The 9,021-nt window shown below is 41.0% G+C and overlaps 1 non-coding gene across 1 annotated transcript; it reads right to left on the bottom strand.

Annotated features, from left to right (window-relative positions):
- Nucleotides 1-259: 259 nt before the first annotated feature.
- LOC123955855 lies at nt 260-367 on the bottom strand. Its single transcript, XR_006821399.1, has one exon. It is a non-coding gene; the product is annotated as a U6 spliceosomal RNA (small nuclear RNA).
- Between the last annotated feature and the right edge of the window lie 8,654 nt (nt 368-9,021).

Genomic DNA, 9,021 nt, shown 5'->3' with positions numbered 1-9,021 from the left:
GCAATTTCCCCGAGGCTGTCCTGGTACAGGTCACCCGTCCCTCCATCTGGAGGCTGGTGACCAACCTCTATCTGGTTTGTGGGAATTATTCTGTATGCCCTTTTCTGTACCTATGTGATACTTCAGTAGAGTTTCTAAAAATATTTTTACTCTCTACATTTTTTAATTTAAATTTTGTCAGTTAACATACAGTGTGATACTGGTTTCTGGGGTAGAATTCAGTGATTTACCACTTCCATACAACACCCGGTGCTCACCCCCAAATATGGAATCCTTTGAGAATGTGCTTGTCATCCTTGCTCAGGGGCCATCCTAATCTTCTCTGTATTGGTCCAATTTTTAGTATATGTGCTGCCAAGGCGAGCACAAATCTATGCTTTTTTTTTTTTTTAAAGAATCTCTGATTTGGGGGCGCCTGGGTGGCTCAGTGGGTTAAAGCCTCTGCCTTCGGCTGAGATCATGATCCCAGGGTCCTGGGATCGAGCCGCGCATCGGGCTCTCTGCTCAGCAGGAAGCCTGCTTCCTCCTCTCTCTCTCTGCCTGCTTCTCTGTGATCTCCGTCTGTCAAATAAATAAATAAAATCTTAAAAAAAAAAAATCTCTGATTCGGGGGTACCTGGGTGGCTCAGTTGGTTAAGCATCTGCCTTCCGCTCAGATCATGATCCCAAGGTTCTGGGATCCAGTCCCAAGTTGGGTTCGCTGCTCAGCAGGGAGCCGGCTTCTCCCTCTCTTTCTGCCCCTCTCCCTGCTTGTGTTCTCTCTCTCTCCATCAAATAAATAAAATTTTTAAAAATAATTTTTCATGAAGTGACAGAGGATGGCAGAGGAGTAGCAGACTCAAATGACATCAGGTCGCAGTTCAGCAGGATAGTCACCAAACCATTCTGAACACCTACAAACTCAACAGGAGATCGAAGAGAAGAGCAGCAATTCTAGGAACAGAAAAGCGACCACTTTCTGGAAGATAGGACGTGTGGAGAAGTGAATCCGAGGCCTCGGGAAGACAGGCTGTGGGGGGAGGGGCAGGCTCCAGGCAGGTGGCGGAGCAGCAGAGCACAAAATCAGAACTTTCAGAAACTGACTGAGGGACATCTCTCCAGAGGCTAAGCGGGGGTGCAGCCCTCGAAGGGACAGTGTGGTCTCATCTCAGGTCCTGCGGGGTCACAGAAAGACCGGGGGTGTTTGAGGGTGGCAGAACTGCCAGGTGTCAGAGCGGGGAAGCCGGCTACAGAGACAGAGCTGAGTGAGCTCTCAGCTTGGGGTTACGTTAAACCATGATCTAAGGCACGGTCGGGCCACTGCTCTTTGAGCTGGGACCCCGCAAGTGGCAGATCCGGGGAGACTCACCTTCCTCCTCTGGAGACAGGAATCCTCTGGGTTTGGAGACTCCAAACAGGGCCGTGCTCCAGAGACAGAAACGCTGGGTCACAGGCTGGGTGACCCCAGAGTGCGGCCGGAGACCAGGGAGACGGGAGGGACTGACTGCTTCTCTTCGAGGGCGCACTGAGGAGTGGGGCCCTGAGCTCTCACCTCCTCCGGGCCAGAGATTGGAAGGCCGCCATTTTCATTCCCATCCTCCGCAACTCTACGGAAAGCGTTCAGGGAATAAAAGATCCCGAAAGCGAACCCCAGCGGATTACTTAGCCCGGCCCCTGGTAAGGGCAGGGCAATTCCACTTCAGGCAAAGACATTTGAGGATCACTGCAACAGGCCCCTCCCCCAGAAGATCAGCAAGTACATCCAGCCAAGACCAAGTTCACGGATCAAGGAGAAGAGCAGAACTCCAGAGATAGGGGAAAGCAACACATGGAATTCATGGCTTTCTCCCCATGATGCTTTAGTCTTACAAAGTTGAATTAAATTTTTAACTTTAATTTAATTTAATTTTTTTTTCTTATTCTAATTTTTTAAACTTTTCCTGTTTCCTCTTTTAACATGTTTTAACTAGTTTATTTTAACAATACCTTTCTTTTAAAAAAAATCTTTTTAAACCTTCATTATTAGAGTCATATTTTATACTTCATTGTATTTAACCTTATTTTTCATATACATATAGGGCTTTTTTTTTTTTCCTAAAAAATTTTGGGATACAATTTCTTTTTTTATCTTTTTTAGGATTTTATTTATTTATTTGACAGAGAGAGAGATCACAAGTAGGCAGACAGGCAGGCGGGGGGCGGGGAGGGGAAGCAGGCTCCCTTCTGAGCAGAGAGCCTGACATGGGGCTAAATCCCAGGAACCTGAGACCATGACCTGAACTGAAGGCAGAGGCTCAACCCACTGAGCCACCCAGGCATCCCCAATTTCTTCTAATAAATCAAAATATACCCTAAATCTAGCACAGGGCTTTGTTCTAGTCTCCAGTGTGAGCACATTCTCTACCAGCCCCCCCCCTTTTTTTCTTCTTTCTTTTTCCAACCAACTTATCAATTCCATTTTTAGAATTTTTGAAAATTTTCATCTTTACAGTCATATTCCATCCCTTCATGTTTACCCTTATTTGTGTGTATATATATATATATATATATATATATATATATATATACACACACACACATATATAAGTTTTTCTTTCTTTAAAATTTTGGGAGGTAGTTTCTTCTAAGAGACCAAAATATACCCAAAATCAAATGGGTGGTTCTGTTCTACTCACCAGTCTAATATATATATATATATATATATTTTTTAATTTCTTTTTATCCCCTTTCTTTTCTCCACAGTTTGGGGTCTCCTCTGATTTGGTTAGCATACATTTTTCTGGGGTCTTTGCCACCCTTTCAGTATATTATTCTCTCATTCATATATTCTTATTTGGATAAAATGACAAGGTAGAAAAACTCACCACAAAAAAAAAAAAAAAAAAAAAAAAAAGAATAAGAGGCAGTACCAACAGTTAGGAACCTAATCAACAAAGACATTGGTACTATGTCAGATCTAGAGCTCAGAACGATGATTGTCAAGGTGCTAGCTGGGCTCAAAAAAGGCATAGAGGATATTAGAGAAACCCTGTCTGGGGAAATAAAGCCCCCTTCTGGAGAAATAAAAGAACTAAAATCTAACCAAGCTGAAATCAAAAAAGGAATTAATGAGGTGCAATCAAGAATAGAGGCTCTTACTGCTAGGATAAATGAGGTGGAAGAGAGAATTAGTGATATAGAAGACCAAATGACAGAGAATAAAGAACCTGAGCAAAAGAGAGACAAACAACTACTGGACCAAGAGGGGAGAATTCGAGAGATAAATGATACCATAAGATGAAACAATTATTAGAATAATTGGGATTCCAGAAGAAGAAAGAGAGGGGCAGAAGGTATATTGGTGCAAATTATATTAGAGAATTTCCCTAATATGGCAAAGGGAACAAGCATCAAAATCCAGGAGGCACAGAGAACCCCTCTCAAAATCAATAAATATAAGTCCACACGCCATCAAACAGTAAAACTTACTAGTTTTAGCAACAAAGAGAAAATCCTGAAAGCAGCTCGGGACAAGAAGTCTCTAACATACAATAGTAGAAATATTAGATTGGCAGTGGACTTACCCACAGAGACCTGGCAGGCCAGAAAGAACTGGCATGACATATTCAGAGCACTAAATGACAAAAATATGCAGCCAAGAATACTATATCTAGCGAGGCTATCATTTAAAATAGAAGGAGAGAATAAAAGGTTCCAGGACAAACATAAATTGAAAGAACTTGCAAACACCAAACCAGCCCTACAGGAAATATTGAAAGGGACCTCTAAGCAAAGAGAGAGCCTAAAAGTAGTAAACCAGAAAGGGACAGAGACAATATACAGTAACAGTCACCTTACCAGCAATAAAATGGCACTAAATTCATATCTTTCAATAGTTACCCTGAATGTAAATGGGCTAAATCCCAAGTCAAAAGACACAGGGTATCAGAATGGATTAAAAAACAAAACCCATCTATATGCTGTCTGCAAGAAACTCATTTTACCCAAAGACACCTCCAGATTTAAAGTGAGGGGGTGGAAAACAAATTACCATGCTAATGGACATCAAAAGAAAGCTGGGGTGGCAGTCCTTATATCAGATAAATTAGATTTTAAGCCAAAGACTATAATAAGAGATGAGGAAGGACACTATATCATACTCAAAGGGTCTGTCCAACAAGAAGATCTAACAATTTTAAATATCTATGCCCCTAACATGGGAACAGCCAACTATATAAACCAATTAATAACAAAATCAAAGAAACACATCGACAATAATATAATAATAGTAGGGAACTTTAACACCCCCCCCTCACTGAAATGGACAGATCATCCAAGCAAAAGATCAACAAGGAAATAAAGGCCTTAAATGACACACTGGACCAGATGGACATCACAGATATATTCAGAACATTCCATCCCAAAGCAACAAAATACACATTCTTCTCTAGTGCACATGGAACATTCTCCAGAATAGATCATATCCTGGGTCACAAATCAGGTCTTAACTGGTACCAAAAGATTGGGATCATTCCCTGCATATTTTCAGACCACAATGCTCTGAAGCTAGAACTCAATCACAAGAGGGAAGTTGGAAAGAACTCAAATACATGGAGGTTAAAGAGCATCCTACTAAAGGATGCTCAACCAGGAAATTAATGAATGGGTCAACCAGGCAATTAAAGAAGAATTGAAAAAACTCATGGAAACAAACGAAAATGAGAACACAACTGTTCAAAAATCTGTGGGACACAGCAAAGGCAGTCCTGAGAGGTAAGTATATAGTCATACAAGTCTTTCTTAAGAAATAAGAAAGGTCTCAAGTACACAACCTATCCCTACACCTAAAGAAGCTGTAAAAGAACAGCATAGATAGCCTAAACCCAGCAGGAGAAGAGAAATCATAAAGATCAGAGCAGAAATCAATGAAATAGGAACCAAAGAACAGCAGAACAAATCAATGAAACTAGGAGCTAGTTCTTTGAAAGAATTAATAAGACTGATAAACCCCTGACCAGACTTATTAAAAAGAAAAGAGAAAGAAAGGACCCAAATAAATAAAATCATGAATGAAAGAGGAGAGATCACAACCAACACCAAAGAAATACAAACAATTATAAGAACATATTATAAACAACTATACGCCAGCAAATTTGACAATCTGGAAGAAATGGATGCATTCCTAGAGACATATAAACCATCAAAAGTGAACCAGAAAGAAACAGAAAACCAGAAAAAACCCATAACCAGTAAGGAGATTGAAGCAGTCATCAAAAATCACCTAACTAACAAGAGCCCAGTGCCAGATGGCTTCCCAGGGGAATTCTACCAAACATTTAAAGAAGAATTCATACCTATCCTCCTGAAACTGTTCCAAAAAATAGAAATGGAAGAAAAACTGCCAAACTCATTTTATGAGGCCAGCATCACCTTGATCCCCAAACCAGACAAAGACTACACCAAAAAGGAGAATTACAGACCAATATCCCTGATGAACACAGATGCAAAAATTCTCACCAAAATACTAGTTAATATGATCCAACAGTACATTAAAAGGATTATTCACCATGACCAAGTGGGATTGGTTCCTGGGCTGCAAGGTTAGTTCAACATCCACAAATCAATCAGTGTGATCCATTACATTAATAAAAGAAAGAACAAGAAACATATGATACTCTCAATAGATACTGAAAAAGCATTTGACAAAGTACAGCATCCTTTCTTGATCAAAACTCTTCGGAGTATAGGGAGAGAGGGTTCATTCCTCAATATCATCAAAGCCATCTATGAAAAACTCACAGCGAATATCATTCTCAATGGGGAAAAACTGAGAGCTTTTCGTCTAAGGTCAGGAACATGGCAGGGATGTCCACTATCACCACTGCTATTCAACATAGTACTAGAAATCCTAGCCTCAGCAATCAGACAACAAAAAGAAATTAAAGGCATCCAAATCGGCACAGAAGAAGTCAAACTATAACTCTTTGCAGATGATATATTTTATGTGGACCAACCAAAAGACCACTCCAAAACTGTTAAAACTTGTAAAGGAATTCAGTAAAATGTCAAGATATAAAATCAATGCACAGAAATCAGTTGCATTTCTATATACCAACAACATGACAGAAGAAAGATAAATTAAGAAGTCGATCCCATTTGCAATTGCACCCAAAACAATAAGATACCTAGGAATAAACCTAAGAGACAAACAATCTATACTCAGAAAACTATAAAATACTCATGAAAGAAATTGAGGAAGACACAAAGAAATGGAAAAACGTTCCATGCTCATGGATTGGAAGAACAAATATTGTGAAAATGTCTATGCTACCCAAAGCAATCTACACATTTAATGCAATCCCTATCAAAATACCATCAACTTTTTTCAAAGAAACGGAACAAATAATCCTAAAATTTAAATGGAACCAGAAAAGACCCTGAATATCCAGAGGAATGTTGAAAAAGAAAGCCAGAGTTGGTGGCATCACAATTCCAGACTTCAAGCTCTATTACAAAGCTGTCATCATCAAGACAGCATGGTAATGGCACAAAAACAGACACATAGATCAATGGAAAAGAATAAAGAGCCCAGAAATAGACCCTTAACTTTATGGTCAACTAATCTTCAACAAGGCAGGAAAGAATGTCCAATGGGAAAAGGACAGCCTCTTCAACAAATGGTGTTGGGAAAACTGGACAGCCACATGCAGAAGAATGAAACTAGAGCATTTCCTTATACCACACACAAAAATAGACTCAAAATGGATGAAAGACCTAAATGTGAAACAGGAATCCATCAAAATCCTTGAGGAGAACACAAACAGCAACCTCTTTGACCTCAGCTGCAGCAACTTCTTCCTAGAAACATCGCCAAAGGCAAGGGAAGCAAGGGCAAAAGTGAACTATTGGGACTTCATTGAGTTCAAAAGCTTTTGCACAGCAAAGGAAATAGTCAACAAAACCAAAAGACAACTGACAGAATGGGAGAAGATATTTGCAAACGACATATCAGATAAAGGACTAGTATCCAAAATCTAAAAAGACCCTATCAAACTCAACACCCAAAGAACAAACAATCCAATCAAGAAATGAGCAGAGGGGCGCCTGGGTGGCTCAGTGGATTAAGCCACTGCCTTCGGCTCAGGTCATGATCTCAGGGTCCTGGGATCAAGCCCCGCATCGGGCTCTCTGCCCTGCAGGGAGCCTGCTTACTCCTCTCTCTCTGCCTGCCTCTCTGCCTACTTGTGATTTCTCTGTCAAATAAATAAATAAAATCTTTAAAAAAAAAAAAAGAAATGAGCAGAGGACATGAACAGACATTTCTGCAAAGAAGACATCTAGATGGCTAAGAGACACATGAAAAAGTGCTCCACATCATTCGGCATCAGGGAAATACAAATCAAAACTACAAGATACCACCTCACACCAGTCAGAATGGCTAAAATTAACAAGTCAGGAAAAGACAGATGCTGGCGAGGATGCGGAGAAAGGGGAACCCTACTACAATGTTGGTGGGAATGCAAGCTGGTACAACCAGTCTGGAAAACAGCATGGAGATTCCTCAAAGAGTTGAAAACAGAGCTGCCCTATGACCCAGCAATCACACTATTGGGTATTTACCCTAAAGATACAAATGTAGTGATCCAAAGGGGCATGTGCATCCGAATGTTTATAGCAGCAATGTCCACAATAGCCAAACTATGGAAAGAACCTAGATGTCCACCAACAGATGAATGGATATATACACACACACACACACAATGGAACACTATGCAGCCATCAAAAGGAATGAAATCTTGCCATTTGCAACAATGTGGATGGAACTAGAGGGTATTATGCTGAGCAAAATAAGTCAAATAGAGAAAGACAATTTTCATATGATCTCCCTGATATGAGGAATTTGAGAGGCAGAGTGGGGGGTAGGGAAGGTAAAAATGAAACAGGATGGGATCCGGAGGGAGAGAGGCCATAATAGATTCTTAATCTCACAAAACAAACTGAGGATTGCTGGGGGTAGGGAGGGTATGGAGAGGGTGGTTGGGTTATGGACATTGGGTAGGGTATGTGCTATGGTGAGTGCTGTAAAGTGTGTAAACATGACAATTCACAGACCTGTAACCCTGGGGCAAATAATACATTACATGTTAATAAAAATAGTAAATTAAAAAAATTTTTTTAAATAATTTTTCATGATAAAATGTTAGAGGGGAAGAAAGGTTTATATGGAATGGCTTTTTTTTTTTTAAGATTTTATTTATTTATTTGACAGACAGAGATCACAAGTAGGCAGAGAGAGAGAAGGGGACGCAGGCTCCCTGCTGAGCAGAGAGTCCAACGCGGGGCTCGATCCCAGGACCCTGAGATCATGACCTGAGCCAAAGGCAGAGGTTTTAACCCACTGAGCCACCCAGGCACCCCTATGGAATGGGTTTTAAGGGCACATAAATTTGACAAATACTAGTTTCATGTAATCTAAAGATGTTTCTCTAAGGGAAGATTTGTTACAGCTTGAAATATGCTGATATGAATGCTAAATTTATGTGTGTGTGTGTGTGTATGTATGTGTTTGTGTCTAAACCCTAACTTAGGTCCCACTCCCTCCCTCCATCAAAAGCAAACAGCCCTGGAGGAGCAACCTGCAAGACAGAGAAGCTCGTGTTCCACAGGACCTAAGGCTCACCTGCCCTCCGGGGTCCGGGCTTCCGCACCCACCAGCAAGCACATTCCTGCAGTCCCAGGCAGGGGAAGCTGCTGGAAACCGGAGCAGAAAGCAGCAGGCCTCTGCTGTGAGCCCTGCTTGCCTTTCCTCTTCCTCTGGCGCTTGGGAAGATTGCCAGCAGTTCCTCCTCAGTTTTGCCAAATGAGAAAGACTTGGACCAGGGCCCTCTTCCTTCCCGGGAGGAAAATGAATTTCCCGGGGCCTGCACGAATTCATTGTTTTTGCTGATTTTAATTGGTGATTAAACCCTGAATATCTTGAGAAATTAAGCTAGTTTCGATCTACCGGAAGCCCATTTGTCACCGTTCTTCATACTTGGCATGTGTTAAAGTGACATTTCGGAT

The sequence above is a fragment of the Meles meles genome, chromosome 13 (genome assembly GCF_922984935.1).
Source record: "Meles meles chromosome 13, mMelMel3.1 paternal haplotype, whole genome shotgun sequence".
In the NCBI taxonomy this organism is placed as follows: Eukaryota; Metazoa; Chordata; class Mammalia; order Carnivora; family Mustelidae; genus Meles; species Meles meles.
This window is presented reverse-complemented; position numbering and strand designations above follow the sequence as displayed.